The sequence below is a fragment of the Meles meles genome, chromosome 5 (assembly GCF_922984935.1).
Source record: "Meles meles chromosome 5, mMelMel3.1 paternal haplotype, whole genome shotgun sequence".
Classification (NCBI taxonomy): Eukaryota; Metazoa; Chordata; class Mammalia; order Carnivora; family Mustelidae; genus Meles; species Meles meles.
In genome coordinates this window covers 102,183,998-102,207,959 of record NC_060070.1, presented here as the reverse complement: position 1 = coordinate 102,207,959, position 23,962 = coordinate 102,183,998, and the positions used below count along the sequence as shown (strand labels likewise).

Here is a 23,962-nt window from a genome sequence, read left to right as displayed (position 1 = left end):
ATGGATATTATTATTTCACGGCTGTAAATAAAATGCCTGAGTTGTATCGAATCAGTCACACATGGGTAAACTTCAACAAATTTAAAAATCTGAAAAAAATGTTATGCTCATTTTAGTGAAAGGAATAAAACAGTGGTTATATTAAGCAAGATGAAACCACATAGGAACATTCTGCTCTGAAGTTTCAAAATAAGAGACTCCTTCACTATGTAAATACCACATGGTATATATGGCTTTTGTTACACTGAATAAGTAAAAGGATAACAAAATAAAGCAATGAGACATGCAAGTAGGTGGAACTATATAAAACTGATAAAATTAATGTTTTTGTAAGTCAAGAACCATTGAATAACTTGAATGATAACTTGAATAATGGTGATTTCATGTGGCTCAATCTCATACAAGACATTTTAAAAACTAAGTCATAGTGTTAAAGGAGGTTTAGACAAACAGCTGTGCTCAAAGATAAATATGTATATGTTTATAAACACATATACATATGTATATAAATGTGTGTGTGTGTATATATACACACACACACATACATATAGAGAGAAACCCAATTTATAAAGATGAATGCCTCCATCAGGGTTTTTATTATATTTCTGGGCCAACAGCTACCCCCCTCGACAGACCATCACCCTCAGTTGAGTATCCTGAAGCTGAATTTCTTGATCCTCTCCCACATCATGGCCCACAACCAAAGACTGACCGTCAGGGGGTATCGAAGGTCAGCGCTTATTCCTCAAGGGTGGATAACTTTGCCTCTTATGCTCTCCTCTCCCTGTGAATTACAAGGCTGACGGCTAACACATTTGCTCTGTTCTTTGCCCTTCTCAATTAGTGTTCACTCTCTCTCTTACAGAAAGCTTTTCCAAAGAGCACACCTCAATAAGTCACAAATACCTGAACCCTTGTCTCAGCTCTGCTTCCGAAGAACCTGATCAAGATACTATGCACTAGGGAAGGGACAGGTGGCAGCTGAGTGCTGTGAAATACAAGCTCGTTTTTCTTTTGTGCCTCCATCTGAACAGGGTATAAGCTGATGGCAGTTTATTTTCTTTATGCCTATAGAAAGACAAGCATGGGCAATTAATTCTAAGGGGACAGTATGTTATTTTTGAGAGCTTTAAAAATCATCTTTCTCCAAGTATACTTTTCTTCACTACAAATGTCATCCAACCTGCTTCCTATTGCATATCTCTTTCCAATTGGAAAATCTGTAATTTTAAAGATGATTTTATTAAAAGTGTTATAATGGGGAGCACCTGGGTGGTTCAATCATTAAGCATCTGCCTTCGACTCTTGTCATGATCCCAGGATCCTGGGATCGAGCCCTGCATTGGGATCTCTGCTCAGCAGGAAGCCTGTTCTCCCTCTCCCATTCCCCCTGCTTGTGTTCCCTCTCTACTGCCTCACTCTCTCTGTCAAAAAAACAAAAAAAAATCTTTTTTTAAAAAAGTGTTATAATGAAAAATTTCAGCTAGATGACAACAAATGAGCTCAGGGACAGGGATATAAAAATTGATTGTTCTCGATTTCCTGGAAGAAATTTAAAAGTCAACTGTTTGTGGTTACATTAAGTAGATTTTAAGAATGATGACTGGCAATTAGATAACCTGAAACATGCCTGGTTTCAAATGCCAGCCTGTCATTAAGGCATCAATTGTGTTGAAATGTTCTTTTTGCCCTCTAGTGGAGAACCTAACTAAATATGATTGATACTTCAGTTTTCAGAACTGTTTCTCTTAAAATATCTGCTCACCAGCATTCATCTTTTTAATGTTAAAAGCCCAATTAATTTACATTTACCCATTTTGAACAGAATGTTCTTTATGAACATTTTATACAAATTCATCCATTCTGAAAACAATTTGGCATAGGCAAACAGTGCCCCTGTTTCGGTTTCCTGAAAAATCTAAAAACATTAAAAACCAATTTTTAGTTGGCTTTTACTCCTACTCCACCCACCTCAAAGGTTTTCTATTCTACATTACCTAAACAGCTATCCAATTCCCATGAACTCCCAAAGTTGTCAAAAAAGTCTGGGAATCGAGAGCCAGGTGGCTCTCTGTGTATTCTCTCTGTGATGATAGAAAATAAATTACCTTGGTTTATTCACACAGAAGGATTTCTAATTATGTCGGTGGAACAAAAACAGATAGGATTAATGAAGAGGAGAAAAGAAAGTTTTGAGTCCAAAATTCCAGCGACTTCTTTCAGTACACGTAGCTGCCTACAGTGTGTCAAAGTGTTAGAGGCACAGTGGTTCTCTTGGCCACTAACCTTTGGAACTGTGGCTGCAGAAAATGGCTGCAGACTCAGGATGCAAGGTGAGGAGCGCTGTGGACTTCGTGATAAACCCAGGCTCTTCCCATAACTCACACCACCCCGGGGTGTGTCACTGCATCCCTAGTCTCCACTTTCCTCATCTGTCAACTGAAGGAAGTTGATTGATCTCAGTGGTTAGTTCCAGCCCTGAGCTATAAAGTGTTACTGGTGAACCAGACACAAGTGTGTGATTCCAGGATGGTGGTGGCTGGTGAAGATGGTGATGCTATTTCTTTGATGTTAGGCACCAGCTTTGAAGCTAGTTTGCTGGAATCACGGACAAACTGTTTACACTCTCTGAGCCTCAGTTTCTTTGTATGTGAAGTAAAGGGATTAAAACCTACTTTCTGAATGTTTTGAAATGTAAATAAAATGCTGCCTATAAAGTAAGTGGCATGTTACTTGGGACCACATGGCTGGATCTAGAGGGCATACTTCTAAGTGAAATTAGAGAAAGACAAATACCATATGATTTCACTCAAAGGTAGAATTTAAGACACAACACAAAGAAAAAAGAGACAAACAAACAAACACAAAATCCAGACTCTAAAAATTAGGGAACTGGTCTGGTGATCATGGGAGGGGGGTGGGTGGGGGGGTGGGTAAAACAGGTGAAGGAGATTAAGAGTCCACTTATCATGATGAGCCCTGAATAGTGTATAGAATTGTTGAATCACTATATTGTACACCTGAGACTAATACAACACTGTATGTTACTTATTCCAGAATTTTAAATTTTTTTAATTAAAAAATAAATAAAAATAAAGTGGAACATTTGCCTATTTTTCCAAATATGAATTTCTTTCTTACAAAATTTCCATGATCCCCTCAACTCTTACTCTGACTTCTTCTCACAAATTCTGCTAACCCAGGGCTCCCAGGGATACAAAGCTGTCTGGCAGTCTTACTTCTTGCTAACTTCAAATGGTAGCTCCTGGTCCCACATGCTTCTTTAATACTCTGGCCTGCTTTCCTTTTTTTCATGCTTGTCCTGTCTCTTTTCTTTCCTGCCTGGCAACCTTCCTGCTGCAGTTCCCTCTCATTGGAGTGGCCAGCAGGCCCCCAAACTGCTTCTGTTCAGACCTGCATTCAGACATCATGACCTCATGAAGTCCTTCCTGATTCATCAGACTAGATCAGGACTTCTACAACAGATACTCATAACCACCCAGTGGTCTTCTATGTGGCAGTTGCCACAATTATAATTCAGTAATGGATTTTTTTAAATATTTAATTTCTGCTTTTCCCAAGTAGAGAAAACACTTGACCAAGTGCCCTTACATTTCTGTATACTTGATTTCAGAGTAAGGCCAGCAGAGACACCTAAGGGATACTTAGTAAATCTTTGTGAAATAAAGAGGTAATGTATCACCTTCCAGGCTCTAGGGTTCCAAGACTTCAGACTGGAATAAAAAGTTGCAAAGTCTATGCTCCTTGTTACTGGTAGGGAATTGGGATATTAGTTAGACAAGGTTTTTGTGACCTTGAGCCAAACACTTAATTTAGTGTTCATTTTCTCATTTGGAAGCTATGTGCAATTGTAAACTGCTTATCTCAAAGAAGAGTTGCTTTATTCTTGAAATACATCTATAAAAGATTTTTCACATCTTTGGATCTAAATATTTACAGCTTACATTAGAAAAATGGTTTCTGGTTTGTTTGTTTGTTTGTTTGTTTGTTTGTTTAATTTCAAAGCTCCCTCAGCCTTTGAACCAGCTGGCGAAGGTTAGAATACTTTAGATTTTCCCTTCTCCAGCAAAATCACAATCTGCCGTAACTTCTGCTGATTAATCTCTGTTAAAATATTAGAAGAAACCTCAAAAACAATTCTCCTTTCAGATGAGGTACTAAAAACTTTAACACATGTTGGAAACACACTGATAATATTAAAAATTTAATTCATTTGCTGCATTTCTGTAGATTCAGAGAGTCAAGTTTCTGAGTAGCCATACAATAGTACTACCGGTTAAGATATTCTCAATAATGGAAACAATATGAACTTTACAACTTTATTTGAAAATAAATAAGTAGGGGAACAAATGGAGAAAAAAACAAAGTGATAAAAGTGAACATTTATAGGGTGAACTATAAACCAAAAGGTTTAAAGGAAACATGCTCATGACCCAGGAATAGGCTAAAGCCAGTTTACGGTGGAAACTTTCCTACCTATTGATCCTGGATATACGTTTCCTTCCTTTCTTCTGTCTTCCTAGCTCATCACACAGTACCTTACCACCAGGAGACTTCATCAGAGGTTCCAGAGTCCATTGCCAACCCTCAGTACTACATGATGTGAAAACAAAAGACAGTAGAGCTCAAATCTCCCAGTGAGTTCACTGTCTAGTACATTCAGGAGCTTCCCCCTCTACTCCCATAACTGTGTGTTTCTCATTCATCATACATATGGCTAAAAAGGGTTCCCTCTCTATTCTAACAGATGTCTTGCCCTTGGCTTATTATAAGTGGAGCAATCCTTTACCCAGAAAAGACAAATAATGGCCTGAAAATATCTCTGTTGTGCTCACCTTCCTCTCACTTTGTCATTGCAGACAAGTTCTATTTCCTCTTTATTCTTAATCTATAATCCCAAGAGCAGCTGCTAGGAAAAGAGGCTAATAAAAACCCATCAGCAAACACTCTGTTGATGTATCATAAAGATACATTTCAAATTAAATGTTTCAGCTTTCTTAGCAGAAACATATTCTAATATAAAGGATTGGTATATTCTAAAATCTCATTTTATGAAAAAGGCACTTTAATTTCTTAAAAAGTAAATCATAAAAAAGTACATGTTGGCAGCTTCGGTACTTTTTCAAAGAGAAATGACTTTTAATAATCAAAGTGTGTACTGGAAAAAAATGTACTTTCTGATTCAATAAGTCCATGAATACTGGATATATAAACACTCAGCCCAACTGTAAATGTTACAAGTACATGGGAGTAATTTTGATTAAGAACTCAACCTAACATTTTTTTTAATTAAGGGGGAAAAAAAAATAAAAACCAACCTGTGACCTAAGTTGGTATATATACCATTTATTTTTCATAATGAAGTTTATTTTCTTGCTGAATAATTACAAAATCTATCTTATTATTTTTAAAGATTTTATTTATTTGATAGAGAGAGAGAGACAGTGAGAGAGGGATCACAAAGAAGTGGAGTGTGAGAGGGAGAAGCAGCTTCCTGCTGAGCAGGGATCCCAATGCAAGCTGGATCCCAGGACCCCAGATCATGTCCTGAGCCTGTGTCATGAGCGACCCTGGCGTCCCTGAAGCATTACAGAATTTAAAAGACAAGATGAAACATTTGCTATCAATGGGAAAGCTTCGAAGAGGTAAAAAACTTTTTTTTTTAAGATTTTATTTATTGGGACGCCTGGGTGGCTCAGTTGGTTGGACGACTGCTTTCGGCTCAGGTCATGATCCCAGAGTCTCGGGATCGAGTCCCGCATCGGGCTCCCAGCTCCATGAGGAGTCTGCTTCTCTCTCTGGCATTCTCCTCACTCATGCTCTCTCTCACTGTCTCTCTCTCAAATAAATAAATAAAATCTTAAAAAAAAAAGATTTTATTTATTTATGAGAGAGAGGGAGAGAGTGTACAAGTGGGCAGAGGGGCAGAGGGAAACGGAGAAACAGACACCTTCCCCCATACCCCCACCTCTTGCCTGGGCTGAGCAGGGAGACTAAGTCAACTGGGGAGGGAAGGGGCTTTATCCCAAGAACTCGGGACTGGTCCCAGGATCATGGGATCATGACCTGAGCCAAAGGCAGATGCTCAAAGGACTGAGCCACCCAGGGGCCCCAAGGAGGTAAAAACTTTAAAGATCATCCAGTCCAATGAAGTTATGAGTTTAGGAGTTCTAAGTGAGTCTCAGGAATCTGCATATTTCTAAAGTTCTCCCACATAATTCTCATGAAATGAGCCCAGTTTTGATCCTAAAGTAAAAGCTTAAGAACCAAGTGCAATATCTTACTATTCCAGAGGAAAAAGAAATCCACTGAAAAAGAGTGAAGTATGTGTTCACAATATCATTTCTGTAAATTAAATTATACGTACACCAAATAACAATGCAACATTTGGAAGAAAATATTCAAACAGATGAAAAAAACAGTATAGTTGACTATGTGGAGAAAGGAAAAGGGAGTGAGAAATCACGTGTAAAGCAAATACGTATGTGAATAAATTTGAAAGCATGAAAGGAATCAATAGGTTGTAATAAAAGGAAAAACGGCATTTTAGATGAGAGTAAGGTTCTCCTAGTTACATCAATGGACTGCTCCTTCATTCTAGCACCAAAATTCTACAAACAGGTAGCATGATGAAAAAACTGGGTACTTAAGTTGGAACATGAAATTTTCACTTACATGTACCACTTGATCTTGGTAAAAATTCTATGATAGAGATTCTACATTTTTTAACTTTTTTTTTTTAATTTCCTTAAGTAATCTCCCCACCCAAGTGGGCTTGGACTCAAGACCCAGCGATCAATGGCTTCATGCTCTACCCACTGAGCAAGCCAGGCATACCTAAAGATTCTATTTTTATTGCTATGTTATAAATAAGGAAACTAAAGAGTTTGGATTACTTTTCTAAACATGGACATAAAACAATTTTTTTATTCAACAAAATTAATTCAGCAGTAGGGGCTATGGATGAACTTTTATTGCATTTCACTATGGGTAAAGTAACTGTTAAGTCTACTTGACTGATCAAACTGGACACTTTAATAATGACAAGGGGCGCAGAAATAATTGAAATCATATAATATTAAAAATATGTATTAACAAATGGTTTTTATATTGGTAGATCTACAAAATATTTGTTTTCAAAAAACTATTTTTAAGGGGTGCCTGGGTGGCTCAGTTGTGAAGCGTCTGCCTTCGGCTCCAGTCATGATCCCAGAGTTCTAGGACTGAGCCCTGCATCTGGCTCCCTGCTCTGCAAGAAGCCTGCTTCTCCCCCTCACACTCCCCCTGCTTGTGTTCCCTCTCTCTGTGTCAAATAAATAAATAAAATCTTAAAAAAATAAAACTCTTTTTAAAAAAGTAAATTTTTTTCCCCAAACAGTGGAAAAACACATATTGATATAGTTTTACAAAAATGTCCAGGACAGATTAGAACACAGGTTGTCTTACCCAGGGACACATGTTTTCCTCTCTCCATGAAAGACCCTTAGGTCTTTCCCTGACTTCCAGGGGTCCTGATCACAGCCTGGGGTCTGCAAATAGGTGTGATCAGGACCAGGGGGATTCTGGGCAGGAAGAATGGAGGTGGGAAATAAATAAATAACTCTCTCCTGCTCGTGGGTGAAAGCTCTTTTTCAAGGGTCTACTCCAGAGATAGTATTTAAATTGAACATGTTAGAAAAAGCTAGCTAGCCCCAACGCTTGCATAGAAAATATACAATAGAATTTAATAGCAGTGGAGCCAATGAGAGGATTCTTATGCAAAGAATCCAGCCACACTTAGCTCTTGGATGAGAGAGAGAGCAGCAATGGTAATGGTAAATGGCTGCAAACAAGGGACAAGGATAATGCATTTTAGAAGCTGAAAGCGAAATAAAAATGGCCGCACAGTCACAAACAAGGCCTCTGGAGAATGTAATTTTTTGAAAACCGAAAGAGAAGATGTCCTCAGAACGGCTGTCAGTGTTCTCCTGGGGATTTAAAACTGTCTCTCTGTCTATAAAGATGCCATTCTTACGCATAAAACCTTGCAAGTTTTCACTGTAAATAGAGCCTTCCTGAGTAGGAAATCCCAGCCTCGTTCCCCAGCACACCAGAAGTCAGCCCAGACTGTGCAGGCTTAGTTCCCCCTATCTCTGTCCTATTCATAGGACTGCTGTGGGTTTTCTTGTTTGTTGCTGGTGCAAATCAGGCAGAATAGAGACTCAAGGGAGACAGCAGGAGAGAGAACATCCTGTCCACCTGGCCTAGTGGTTCTGTCAAACACAGGGTAGAAAGGGAGCTGGGACGAAAAAAGAGGAAAAGGTACAGAAAGCTGAGTGCTTCAGTGGGAAGGTGAAAGTAAGCCAGACGAACTGGAATTTGGGTTTGACTTAAAAAGGCAGCTATGCCTCAGAGATGATGGGGGTACGAGACAGAAGAAATGAGGCAGAAGATGCAGAAAACAAAAAAAAGGTCATGAAGGGCCATCAACTTTCACTGGTGTCCTTACCTATGGCCAGGACAGTAAGTAGTTGAGACCCCTGTGGCAACATCTGAGTGGTGTGTAGGAAAGGAATCGTTCCAGATGAACCGAATTCTCAAAAAAAGAGGGGGCATCCACTAGTCTCCGACCTAAACACTGACAGGTATGCTGTGCGTGGTAATTTATTAACTTTGAAGGTAAACGTTTCTATATTAATTTCAAAATGGGGGGGAATTGGTAAAATTGATATGGGAAACAAAGGCAGAAGAAAAATTTTCAAATTTCCTTACTACTTATAGTCCATTGACAAGTCCTTGCAACAGGCAGGGTGACGTTCTTCTAGGAACTCAGCTGTCTCCATGTTAATACTTTGCTAAACGCAAAAGGCAATCTTAGCCTGACCCCTGCCCCCGGATCCTGGGAGTCTACTTTAATGTACAAAAATTCCTTTGGAGACTTCCTTTATCTCTACCCACAATCATCCCCCAAACATATGACCCACTAATATACATCTGAAAGGTCTCATGACTAAAGTTTTATTAGACAGTAATAAATGGCCTTTTCCCAGCAACAGCCAGCCCCCTCAAGGTCCTGGAAACCTTGCTTTCAAAAGTCTTTAGAGACCTATGCTATCCCTAGCCCCCTCCCAACTTGAAAGTATATAAAGAGCCACTCCTCATGACCCCAGTGCAGTTCTTTCTGCTCATCGGTCCTGTCCCCATGCTTCAATAAAACCACCTTTTTGCACCAAAGACATCTCAAGAATTCTTTCTTGGCCATTGCCGTCAAACCCTAACATATTTCTTAGGTCAATGACCCCAGATGAGATACAATTTTAAGATCGTAAACCCCCCCCACCAACCAACACACATACACATTCAGACCTATAATTCCTCTGTACTCTTTATCATTTCAGCCATTATACATGGCCCAGGGCAAACAAGGTTTCTCTTTTTGCCTGAGGCTCCTTCTGCAGATGAATGCTCCTCTCCCTCAACCACAGCCCTCAAATGAAGACTAGGAGGATTCCCTGCCCCCACCTCAAATTGACTACCTCTGGATTGTCTGTGCTGGCTCCCAGAACTCCCCAGTACACTCAACTTCTAATTTCCCACCTGGTAACTTGCTTGATGATATGCCCTTTATTAAACATCTTTTCCAGTTCCCCACTTCCTTCACTGGTGTTTCCTGGAACCAGCTCCCAAAATAACTACTTGTATATGAATCCTCTTCTCAGTGACGCCAAAACAAAGGTACAATTGATCTCCATATTTACAGTAGTTATGTTCTGTAAAGTCACTGCAAACGTGGACTTAGCAAGTCCTGAACCATTGCTTCAGGATGAAATATCAGATTAAGTTCCTGTGAGCCCAATTAATTTTTATCAGTTAATCATAGTCTTGTTTAATGTATCTTTCTGTTTAAAAACACCTTATTTACTATATATCATTGGTTCATTAACATTGAACCTACGGGCCGACAGCGCTGTAACTCATGCCCAAAGGAAGCTCACCTGACATGCATACTTTCTCTGTGAGGTACATGGTAGCCCTCCTGAGTTTCGCGCACCAGACAGAACTTTAGCACTGTGCCCAAGAGGTTATTTTAAACAGTGAAAACCACAAGAAAAAGCACAGAAATTCAAAACATGTGGTACTCAATGGACCATGACAAGAATGATTGCTTACAGCATGAGAGCTCAAGCAAGAAGGCAGAAAGTCACCTTGTTCACCTCAGCTGGAACATGTGCACAGGCCAATCCCATTTTTCGCTGTTCCTCACTGTAAGAGTGGGTTAGCATAAGTACAGCTATCTTAGCTTGGGCAGCCATTTCAGGCCCACGGGCTGAACTTTCCCCTACTTTACTTTAGTTCCAGGCCCCCACCCACCCTGCTTTAGTAACAGGAATACCTAACCCTGTAAACACTTCCAGGAAAAACCACTCTACCTAACACTGTAGACCCTTCCAAGAAAGTACCTAACCCTATAACCAGCCTGACAATAGCTAATCAGCCTATTGCAGAAAAGTCTGAAACTTCTCCTCCCTCCGCCCCAAGCCTCCTGTAATGACCCATAAAAACACCGCCTTAACTAACCTCGGGGTCAAAGTCCCTACTCCGCTTTGTTGGGTATACTCAGGCCCAAGCTTAAGCTTGTCAAATAAACCTCGCTGTATGACTTGCATTATCGAGAGTGTCCTCTGTCTAATTGAGGGGTGGTTGACTCCGTACCCTAACACTCACATGTCCACAAATGACCACAAAAGTACAGTGAGTATTGATTTCGGGGTTACAAATATTTTCGTGGGTAGGCAAATTCACAAGGATGGACTCCTAGAGTTTTCTACAGATGAGGGGGTGGGAAAAGAATAGTGATGAAGGATATGTAGAAGATCTAAGTGGATGGTTCTGGGAGGGCCTCACAAAAACTGACCCGCTCCCAGCATGCAGGTAACTGTGTTTTCCCATATAGGCTCAAGAGGCTCAGAAGTAGCTAAACTAGAGTCGGTCAGGGCAGGCCATGCAGCGGGAGAAAGAAGGATGCAGCAGTGTATTCTGTGACTGATGGTCATATACCAGACAGGACTGAGGATACCCTGGTGGCCACCAGAGCCCACATGGGGCAAAGAAAGATCAGATGCCTACTGCCTCCCCACCCCCACCCCACTTATGCTCCTATGCTGAAGCGCTCCATCAGTTCAATGGAAAGTGCATGGAACCCCCAAAAAAGGGACATTCTCAACTGACTAAAATTGTATTTAATGTGATGATAAATCCATGGATTGATTCTATTGTTTCTACTTAAAATGGAAATAATCCTAAATATTCAAGCACTTGGGGCTCCTAGTGAATAACCTGGGTCATTTTAGGATTTGTTCATCATGAACACATATTTACTGCTCTACCTACAATGTGAAAGACACCCTATCAAGCACGTCACACCCTAGATGAACACTAGAACAATCACAACAAGCGCATACAAGATAATCTGTAATGTGCAGGAGATACCTTGGCACGGGCAAGGATTATAAAAACTAAAAGGAGAAAAACATCACTTTGAATGTTGGTGAGTGGGAAAACTTCACAGAGGAGCCACGTTAATTTGACTAGGTGCTAAAGGATGACAATGGTTTGCTTTGGGGAAGGAAGGTGAAAAGCAGGAGGCTATTTTAGGGGAGGGGAATGCAGGAGCAAGTTAAACAGTAAGAAATTCCCCCGGGCATGCCTGGAGGAAAGTAAGTTGATTGGTTTAAGTGAAGTAGAATATTAATAAAGAGTACTGAGAGATAACTACAGGACAGGCGTCACAAAGGAAGGAAGTATTCCTTCAACTTGATGAATGACTAGCCATGAGGACAAAGCCTAAAAAGCTTTACAGCTGAATCAAGTCTGAGTCTGAGGACTGAGAACTGTGGTATTAATGACAGAAGTAGGAATGCCAGAACAGAACTAGTTTGAGGCAAAATGAATGATGAGTTTGAGGTGACAACACGACATCCTAGGGGAAGTGACAAGTGAGCAGCTGAAGATATGAAACTAGATGACGAGGAGAAACAGAATCGGAAATGTGGATTTGAGAATTATCAGTCCTAAGGTAATCATAGAAGTCTGTGAGTGGGTGAGTATCTGAAGGGAGGCAATGAGGGAGAAGAGGAAGAAGTATCCTGAAAGAAAACAAAGAAGGAGCAGTCAGGGAGTGGGAATGTGCCTATGATCCCAAGAGCAGGGTGAGGAGGGAGACTCAAGAGCGCATGATCAACCGTGTCAGTTCCTGCAAAGGATAAAAGAAAGGACTCAGGAAATTCAGTTGATAAGCAGCTAACCTTGAGAGAGAAATCTCAACAGAGTGGTTGAGGCAAAAAGACAGAATGCTTTCAAGAATGGGTTAAAGCGTGAGTTTATAGAGGGAGGATAGAAATAATGACTATTGATCACTTTGAGAGAGAGAAAGTCTTGAAATTACTAGGCTTGCAGCACTATCAAGGAGAGAGACAGCTCATTTCGTCTTTTTTTTTTTAAACTTTCTTTTTGAGGTTTCTGCAAGGAGGAGGGATCCCACACAAAAAAAGACAAATGATTCAAGAGAATGCTGGGAATGACACTTCAGAAAGACTTATTAATCATAAGATCTAACTCTTACATGGTTCCTGTAATGTTCAAGGCACTCTTCTAAGTGCCTTTTACATATTAATACATCCTAATCTTGGGGCGCCTGGGTGGCTCAGTGGGTTAAAGCCTCTGCCTTCGGCTCAGGTCATGATCCCAGGGTCCTGGGTTTGAACCCCACATCGGGCTCTCTGCTCAGCAGAGAGCCTGCTTCCTCCTCTCTCTCTGCCTGCCTCTCTGCCTAGTTGTGATTTCTCTCTGTCAAATAAATAAAATATTTTTTAAAAAATACATCCTAATCTCATAATACTCTACTAAGGTGGGTACTATTGTCATGCTCCCTTACAGGTGAATCAATGGAGGCATGCAGAACCTAAATGACTTACCCAAAATCACCATCTGGAAGGAGTGGAGTCAAGAAATGAACCTAGATCCAGCTGTCTAGAGACATCATGCTCTTAACCATAGGTCTCTATTACTTTGAAGGATTAAAGAAAGAAGTAACAGTAATAACTCCCTTCATGAGACCTGGAGAAAAAAAAGGATCTCCTGATTTATTACAAGATGGAAAGGGAAGTACCTGAGCATCATCATGTATGATTTGACATCATATAACAGAGCTCTATCTTGCAAGTAAGAGAAGAAGGTAGGGATTAAGGTAAAGATATAGGTCACACAGAGTCTGATGAAGATTTAGAAAAAAGCACACACTACAGATTCAATGAAACCTGTTAAATATCTTCTATAGTCCTGGTTGGTGAGGGACTGTCAAAGATTGTTAAGTCAAGTTCAGTGTGGCTCTCTAAGGGGAATTATGGGAAGATTTGAATTGGGAGATGAGCCTAGTAGGGAAAGCTGTAAACTATGTCTGGCATTGATGTTAGAGTATTGGAGAGAATTTAGATTATGTTTTACAATTCCAGACAAGAAGCTATTTCAATTAAAAAAAGACAAGTCCTGAAACCCAGTATGTTACTGGCTCTGTATTCATAACACAAGGTTTATAGACTTAGATATCAAATTGGGTCATCTGTATGTTTCAATGGGAGCAATTTAAGTATAAGACTATTGAGTGTTCTGAATCTTTCATTAAGAAACATTGTCTTACATTACTATTATTATTATTATTTCTGATATGTTTCTTTTTTTTCAGTAACCATAAATCTCAGACCCTGAAAGACAAAATATATTATGAAGATTGTGTAAACTGAAAATAGTTGCCCAACCTCAAATCACTTTTATATATTGTTCTTCACAGCCTGATCAAATTCAGATGAAAATGTCAATGAAATACTGCCTCTACCCTCGAACCTCTGTGAAGAAACCTCTGTTTCTAGGAAACATTACCAAAATATCAAAAAATAAGCTACTTAATGCAATTGATATTTAGAAAATACAACTATAATCCTCTCATAGATGACAATACATAAGAATCTGGTTATGTTATTTTCAGAATCACTAACTATTTAATAGCTAAATAGATTTCATATATGTTGGCAAGGATTAAATCAGGAAAAATTTCAAAGAACATAAAATCATTTAAAATGTTACACTTTTTCTGAAATGCTGCTTTTTTTCTAAACCAAAAATAAGAAACAAGTCATAAAAATGTCATTCTGAACTTTGCCCAAAAATATTCTGTTTGCAGAAAATGAATATTTTAAAGGTTTAATTCAGGGCTGATCATCCAGTAATGATAGATGCTATTACATATGAAAAATAAAATATTCTTTAGGTAGCATAGACATTTTCACAATATTTATTCTTCTAATCCAGAAGCATGGAACATTTTTCCATTTCTTTGTGTCTTCCTCAGTTTCTTTCATGAGTACTTTATAGTTTTCTGCATATAGATTCTTAGCCTCTTTGGTTAGGTTTATTCCTAGGTATCTTATAGTTTTGGGTGCAATTGTAAATGGGATTGCCTCCTTAATTTCTCTTTCTTCTGTCTTATTGTTGGTGTACAGAAATTCAACTAATTTCTGTGCATTGATTTTATATCCTGACACTTTACGGAATTCCTGTACAAGTTCTAGCAGTTTTGGAGTGGAGTCTTTTGGGTTTTCCGCATATAGTATCATATCATCTGTGAAGAGTGATAGTTTGACTTCTTCTTTGCCAATTAGGATGCCTTTAATTTCTTTTTGTTGTCTGATTGCTGAGGCTAGGACTTCTAGTACTATGTTGAATAGCAGTGGTGATAATGGACATCCCTGCCGTGTTCCTGACCTTAACGGAAAAGCTTTCAGTTTTTCTCCATTGCGAATGATATTTCCGGGGTTTTCACCGATACAAACGTAGTGATCTGAAGGGGCACGTGCACCCGAATGTTTATAGCAGCAATGTCTACAATAGCCAAACTATAGAAAGAACCTAGATGTCCATCAACAGATGAATGGATAAAGAAGATGTGGTATATATACACAATGGAATACTATGCAGCCATCAAAAGAAATGAAATCTTGCCATTTGCGACGACGTGGATGGAACTAGAGGGTATCATGCTTAGTGAAATAAGTCAATCGGAGAAAGACAACTATCATATGATCACCCTGATATGAGGACGTGGAGATGCAACAAGGGGGGTTAGGGGGATAGGAGAAGAATAAATGAAACAAGATGGGATTGGGAGGGAGACAAACCATAAGTGACTCTTAATCTCACAAAACAAACTGGGGGTTGCTGGGGGGAGGTGGGGTTGGGAGAGGAGGAGGGGGGTTATGGATATTGGGGAGGGTATGTGCTATGGTGAGTGCTGTGAACTGTGTAAACCTGGCGATTCACAGACCTGTACCCCTGGGGATAAAAATACATTATACGTCTATAAAAAAAAATAAGAAATAAATTTTAAAAAATTTTAAAAAAATAAAATATTCTTCATATAATAATATTCACTTTTTAGATGACTGTCTTTAGACTGAGTTTATGAGCATTTTCTAAAAAAAAAAAAACATTTTGGGGACCAAGAGATATTGTACAACTACATGCTGGAATATTCTGATTCTGACCTTTATTCCTTTCTAAGCACAGAGGTATATTCCATTGATATAGAGAATTTGCAAAATAAATGTTTTTAAACTAGCTTTTGAGTTAAAAAAATGATAACTCCAGGTTGAGTTTAACTAATCAATTCTGTTGTGAAATTTTCAGAACCTGAGAGTCTATAATAGACAGGATGACCTTATGGTAATGCTCAGAAGAACAAAGGGCACTTGCACATAAGCTTTATGTGATAGTATTAGCCTCTTGCTTTTAGTAGAATATTTATGATTGCATTCCAAAGCCAACTATAAATACTTTTTTCACTTAAAATATACATTGAATATATCTAAAAAGATAAAATTTGTATAAATATATAATATATATTAAAACATTTAAATAATTATATATAAATTGTATCATAAATATAATACTATAATAAAATATTGATATATTAAGTATTTAATATGTATAAGATACATATAATATATATGTTTTCTGTGGGGTAATGAACTCCTCATTTTACATATCCCATCACTATACATAATGAGGCAGATAGACACGTTTTAAAATAAAATATTAATAGCATAAGGTATAAACCTGTTGAATCACTATGTTGTACACCTGAAGCTACTGTAACATTGTGCCAACTTTACTCAAAAAATAAAATGAAATGAGATGTTAATATTATTTTACAGATATTTGAGACATTCTAAGAATTTCTTTGCTCATTGACTTCAACAGGAAGTTCCTCTTCCTCATTAAGGCACTATAATTTGGAGACGCTTTTTAAAGAACATTGAACTGAAACTTGAAGATAAATTAATAATGCTATCTCGTAAGGTTATGGAAAATTTCTTGGGATTTCCACCTGGGGGTTAGAACATGCAAATCAGGAAATGACTTTGAAAGCAAAAATAAATATTGAATAAGTTCTCAAGGTTAATTACTATCTTTTTGTAAGGTCATGGGCTTTAACACAAATATTTAATATTCTTAATATATATGTTTCCTCTACGCTTAAGTTTTCAAAGTAAGCATAAAGAAGCTTCCCAGCACAGAACAATTCCCACCTCAGCAGGGAATTCTCACCTTATTATAGGTGTTGCCCCTAAACAAGGTGTGAGAATTCCCCTGTTCATCACTCAGTGAGAAGGAGGACAAATGACTGAATGGTCCTGGGGTGAAACAGTCAGCATGTGAGAGGGTCTGTGGAGGCAGCAGGGACTGAGCAGGAGGATAGAGTCTAGTCTGATATAAAGGGTGGAGAGAAACAGGCTTGGGAGGAACTGTCACATCCTGTGAAGAAGAAAAATATAAAGAGCATGTTAGCTGACGAAAGTCAAGCTCACCTGGAATTAAGCCTAAACATTATAGACTTTACGTAAGAATCTCTTGCTAGTAAGAAGGAAGTCTCTGCTTGCACTTGGGCCCCTCACAACACACCGCTTTCATGGTGTATTGTCTCTTTCAGGAACTCCTGTCAGTCTCCCTCCTCCAGCCTCCTCCGCAGAAACAAACAAGCACCTGCAGTGTCTCCTGAAGGGTGGTGTCAAGGTTGTTATTTTTCCAAGCGTTGAGAGGAGAAATGTTTAAGGAAGGTGAGCGTCCATCCCAAAGGTGATAGGATGAGATCAGAAAAGGCTTTGTGGAAGAGGACAGTAACAATGGAAATGAATCTAAGAGTGCTTGTGATTTGGTGTGGAAGAAATGGGGGAGATGGGAGGCCATCACAGAGGATATCAGTGTGCAAGCAGCAGGGCCAAAGCATCGGTTTAATTCGTGGTACCGTTAAGTTGTGAAGCCGGGCTGAGTAAGGGCAAGGGATCAGGGAGAGGTGGGTCTGGAGAGACACATGAGGTTTTCAATCCAGGCAGTGTGTTCCTTTGGAGAGAAACTGGAGAGAGCTCACAGATGAGTTACAGTGCAGAGAGGAGAGGGAAGGAGGCTTTCCCTAGGGTGGTCTTGAACCTGGAAAAATGGGTGAATGCCAAAGACTTTGAGGAAGTAGGACCTACAGTATGAGGCCAGGAATGGGGGCAAGAAAGCCATGAGAGTGGGAAGTCTTGAGCAGACAAAGAGAAGCTCCAAAAAGGGCCTGTACACATAAATACCTATGAAAGACAGGGCTACTTTTTCAGATATATCATCTCTTATATTTCTGAAACTTTTAATGTAGGGAAATAAATCAACAGTGATTATCCTGTAGTAAAACCCCATAGGACATGAATCTTATAAAATGAAACCTTTATTCACATCTGTGGCCTCAGAGTCAAGTGCAACGTGTAATATAGTAGACGCTTAATGCATTAATGACTGAAATTTCAGAGGAATATAATATTTTCTGTGAGTTCAATACTGTATTCTATTATTTCTCTGCTCCATAAACAATGAACTAATAATATATTTGGTTTTGTGTGAAATGGAAATTTAGTACGAAATAATACATATTGCTCAAAATTATATTTAGCAAGCAAGTAAATTCCACTTTAAAACTGTACATTTAATATTTTTAATGTAAATTTTGGGGTGCGTGGGTGGCTCAGTAGGTTAAAGCCTCTGTCTTTGGTTCAGGTCATGATTCCAGGGCCCTGGGATCAAGCCCTGCATGGGGCTCTCTGCTCAGCAGGGAGCCTGTTTCCTCCACTCTCTCTGTCTGCCTCTCTGCTTACTTGTGATCTCTGCTGTCAAATAAATAAATAAATAAATCTTTAATATTTTTAATGTAAATTTAATTCATTTTGCCAATATGATGTATTTTTCAGCCAAGGATTGTCTTTCTAAAGTGTATGTTGAACATGTTTGCTGTATTTAGATGTCTTTTTTTTTTTTTAAGATTTTATTTATTTATTTGACAGACAGAGATCACAAGTAGGCAGAGAGGCAGGCAGAGAGAGGAAGGGAAGCAGGCTCCCTGCAGAGCAGAGAGCCCCTTGTGGGGCTCAGTCCCAGGACCCTGGGATCATGACCTGAGCCGAAGGCAGAGGCTTTAACCCACTGAGCCACCCAGGCGCCCCCTTTTTTCTTTTTTTAAGCATTAGATTCAAAACTTACTTTTAAAAAACTCAGAAAATTTAAGCAGGTTAGAAAATTATAATTCTAGATCTTTCAAGTTTGTAGAAATGAGAGATTATAAGCCTCTGTACCTTGAAATGGTAACTAACTGGTTTCTTGTTTGTGCTGCAAGTGTTTATTTTACATATCAAGCAAATACAAATAATTTTACACATGCACACAATAAGCACACACTATTATAATAAAAAGATAGCATCCAATTTGCAACATTCTGCATCTCATTTGTTTGTATTTTTCCCCCACTTAACAATATCTTTGGAATATTTCTATGTCAGTACATGAAAAATTTGGATTTCCTAGCAAAACACATTACTGAGTTATCTCACGGATATAATTGTCATTCAACTGATTCTTTTGGAAACTCTAGGTATATCACCCAAAATATCAAATATTTAATGGTATGATAAATTTACCTCCTCTTTGCCCATTTTTATACTTTTAATTCCTTCCTTTTGTCTAATTCCATTGGCCCCTACCACTAACATTATTAAATAATGGTCACATCATTGTGCACCTTGAAGGGAACACTTTTAGTGTTTTCCCATTAAAGATGGCTTTTAGATTGAAATATATTCTAATTTTGTTTTATTTCTCAATCAACGATTTTATTATCTTATCAACAGCTCATTACAGTTCTTAATCAGTGTGGAAACTGATTGATCTGAGAACCGAGTAGCAAACACAAAGACTAGGTGTGTAAGGAAAATGTAGCATTGTTACTGACAGTTGATGGCAGTTAGGAAAAGGTGAGCAGAACAGTTCCTGGTTGATGTTCGGCTTCAGCTTTTCTGGGAGGGTTCAAGAACCCATTCTGAGGACTTCAAAAGCCAAGACTGTAGTGATCCTGGGGCAACAGAAGATCTCCTGCCTGGGGGACTCGGGAAGGGCTAGGGTCTAACCAATCAGACAGAAAATGTTTCATATTTCTGTGCTCTCTGTAGCCAACCTCCCTATCTCAGGAGCTAGCCAAGCCTGGTCACTTCTGTGGGTCAGAGAGGTTCCAGGCTATTCCAGGCGGGGACGGAAGAGCAGAATCGTATCAGCATTTGGACGGCCTATAGGGAGCTAAGGGTTCCCGCCAGGATCACTTCGGTTAATAATATGGTACGAAGGTGAAAGAATTCTTGGTGGTGACCTCCTTGACATATATGTCACCTGAGGCATCTGTTCTGATCTGTGCTAGTTGTCTTCTATGCTTCATATAAGCCATTAGGCTGTGATTCTCTTTACCATCATCTTGGAAATTTTCTTTGCCTATCTCTTATGTTCGATCTCCTGTCTCCAGTATGCCATGTCTTTCTTGATTCTCTTTTGTATCTATTGGGCCCTAGAGGAGTTTCCTGGGGGGAAATGGAGTATTAGAAGAAAAATTTTGACCTTTGCATTTTGAAAATTTTGTTCTGCCCTTACATTTAATTTTTCCAGTTTTGTCAATTCTTATAAATTCATTTCCCATGCTTTCCTTATGCACAGGATATTTTATTGTTCTTAAATTTTCCAAATCAAATATTTAATTCATTTGTTTGTATTCTCATATTCATTCATTAACCATATTTAGAGTCATGAGTTTTCTTCCAGAGACTATTTTGACTGTATTCCATAATTTCTAATAGACAATAGTTTCATTATTTTTTTCTTCCAGGTAGAAGTTTTATTTTGAATTTCCTCTTTAATAAAAAGTTTGTTGAAAAGCACATTTTTCAATATGCAGGTAGCAAGGAAGGCCAAATAGTCACAATGCATATGGAAGTTTGTCACTTTTCAAAATATTTTGCCAGAAGATAACTTGAGAACCTCCAAATGATTCAAAAGATATTCTTGGTCCTTCTCTATCTCATTATTATAAACACACACACACACACACACACACACACACACACGCACATACCCACCTTTATCGCTATGTTTTTATTACTATATATACGAATCTTGACCATATACAAATGTAATATACATAACAGGCCCTTTCTATATACTCTGTGTGTGTGTGTGTGCGTGTGTGTGTGTGTGTACACGCATCTACAATGATTTTGTCATCAGAGCTTATCTATGGATGTTGATGTTCAGCCACACACCCACAATTATTTTACATATTCTACTGCTGATTATACCTTCATAATTTTCTCATAGAATTATAATTTGATATAAAGTCCCTTACTTTAAGGAATAAGTTTTCTCTCACTTATTTCTCTTCTAAGTCCCCAAAATGTCCCTCATTGTAGATTTCATGTGTAGAACACAAATGCCATACACTGAAACTATTTTAAATCTGTGTTTTGATTTAACTGCATTATAAAACTGCAATACGGTGTGATTGCTCACTATGTCCTGTTTTAAATATTCAGATACGTTTTCAGTGTACTTTGTAATGGTATCTGATACAAAGGAATGGATTTCAGTTCATCATTCTATTGTTTTCTATGTATTACTTTATAGTGTTTTCTGCAGCAGGAAGAACATGTATGTTTCCAATTAAATTGGGTTTTTAATTTTTCCTTTATGAATAATCCTCAAAAAAGATATGTATCATTGACTTCAGCAAACGTTAAACATTATAATATTGAGTACCTCACATCTTTAAACATTACTAAAGTTGCAAAGCATCACCAGGTCCTGGATGCCTCTTTGTAAATATCTTATGATGCCATAATACAATTATTAGTTAAAACTCAAGGTAAAACTATAAATATAGGGCTAGGTATACTAATATGAATGATGAATTAACAATATGGCTGTTAACAAGCTTATACTAGATATAGGTCTTACATCATCACAGTCATTTCTTGTTATTTATTCCTATATTAGTAGTGGTATACTCCATCCAAACTATTTTGTAGATGTTTTAAAATAAAGCCCCTTGTTCATTTTATGTGGATTATTTTAATTAAAAATAGTTATGTGATAAATCATACATCTGACTGGGCATATGAACTTCAATCAAGGATAAAAGGCTTAAGGAGTAGCCAGCTGAGGGCTCTCTGTTCACTGCACCAAACTGAAGGGCTGACACTTTCCCAGGAAATCTCACTTAAAATATACATGAGTTGTGACTGTCTAGCACTCAGACTTACAAAGGACACCAGTGTAAATCCATATTAATCAGCAAAGCTTAAAATATTTCTTAGAATTTTAAGTCAGGAGGTGGCCAGCTTTTCCTGTGAGGGTCCACTGAGGATATACAGTAGGCTTAACAAACCATATGTCCTATCACTATTTCCATGGTAGCATGAAAACAGCCTCAGACAATACATTAACGAATACGTATGGTCGTGTACCAATAAAATATTATTTATAGGAACAGGTGGTGGACCAGATGTGGCCAACAGGTAATAGTGTGAACCCTATCGTACATCAAAAAAATCTTCATCATATCTGACCTGTAGCCCACTACCATCCCAAAGAACTATCTTGAGGTAGGTAGATACTGCTTTGGAGATCACTATTCTAAATGATTCCTGGAAATGAACATCATCTACCCTGCTTTCGCATCCAATAGATGAATCTTTTAATGTTCTAGTTTTTGAGAGAAGGATAGGGAATCATAAAATTGTTTCATACCCGTTTCTATCAGTGAGACATGTTACCAAAGCAATTTCTAGTAAAATGCTTTAAACTGCTTTTCACTTACTTGAGAATTGTCTTTTTCAGTATAAAAATACTTAGGACAAATTTTTCAAAAGGAAATAAGCTTGACTTAGGAAGTTGATTTTTAAAAAGGGATTCTTTTATTTGATTATAATATCATATCCTGAAAAATAAGGAACACAAGAATTTATGAAGCGAGTAATACCTTTGTTCATTATAGAAAATTTAGCAGACAATAAGCGGTGAATAAATTAATTTAGTTCTGTTTATTAAGAGAGCTGGAGAAACTGCAGAATTAAGTATTGACAGAGACATCAGAAAATTAATGCTATAGCCATATCCGCTGCATTTACCACTCTAAAAAAAGCCTACTTTCCCCTCAGCCATCGAGTGGAACTATTTAACTTCAAAAGCTGTTTTCATTGCAATACCAAAGGGCATTTTAAGGCACTCTGGGCTCTTTTCATTAAAGCCTGCACATCTGAGACTCTTTTGTTCCATCCTGGCATTTTAAAGTTACCCCTTTTCCGTGGTTTGGAAGCAAAGGGTGAAAATCCACTTTCTCTTTGCTCCCGCGGTCGCCACTTCACACCAAGCAGTGATTTGTGACTCTGGAAATGCAGAGCACCACCAGGTGAAATTACTGGAGCCCTTTTTTTATTTTTTAAGATTTTATTTATTTGTTTAACAGAGAGATACACAGCAAGAGAAGGAACACAAGCAGGGGGGTGGGAGAGGGAGAAGAAGGCTTCCCGCGGAGCAGGGAGCCCAATGTGGGGACCCTGGGATCATGACCCGAGTGGAGGGCAGACGCTTAATGACTGAGCCACCCAGGCGCCCCTGGCATAGCTTCTTGTTTATCAGCCCTTATTCTGGAGAATCTATATGCATTTTAAAAACAGATCTACTTTAAGCCGCACTTACCTATTTCAAATTCTTACTTGAATCAAAAAATGCAAACATGTGAAGTATTAAAAGAAATAGCATATGCTTAGCTTTTTCAAATCCCGTTCACCCCAAAAAGTTTTTAAATGATTCAAATACAATTTGCAAGATAGGCTTTGGATTAGTTAGGGCTTAGCGTTTGTGGTTGTCTAACAGCAAACCTTAAGGAGCAGATGCCCCTGGGAAGGTATTGTGATGACAACATGCTCAAGGGAAAGAAAGAGAAAATATGTCATAATCAATCACAGTGGGTGCTAGAAGGTTAAAATGCCCAGTTTTGTTTTTCTATACATAGAGTTTAATTCTTGTGTTAGGGTGCCACCAGACTTGTATTTGGTAGAGAGGTGCCACCAGACATGTACTGAAGATGTCAAAAAACAACACAGAAAAGAGACTTCTGTGATTTCTCATAACGGTGGGGAGGAGAGAACATATTTGATATCGTCTTAGCAAGGGGTCACATCCTGTCTTCCAAAATTATAGTGATTTTAAAGGAAATGATAACAATAAACATTTCAAATGTGTATTCCCTTTCAAGGGTCCAAAGCCCTTTTGTGGTGACTATTTTGTATAATCACAAATGGGTATCAGTATGGGTACCATTAGAAATGGGATGAGTAGTCCCATTTTTTTTCTAGGATAAAAATTAAGTTCAGAGTTTCCGGGCTCACACAGAATCCATGTTCTTTCCACTGCATTCTATCGCAAGGTTTCTCTCCTTTGCAGGAAGCAGAAGAATCAAAGACTCCAGTAACCAACAGTCACAGAAAGTCCCTAAGGGATCAGAGGA

At 38.4% G+C, this 23,962-nt stretch overlaps 1 protein-coding gene across 1 annotated transcript in view; it reads right to left on the bottom strand.

Annotated features, from left to right (window-relative positions):
- The window catches only part of LOC123941851 (muscular LMNA interacting protein), a 259,159-nt gene that overhangs the window by 20,932 nt on the left and 214,265 nt on the right, over positions 1–23,962 (bottom strand). The window lies entirely within an intron of this gene.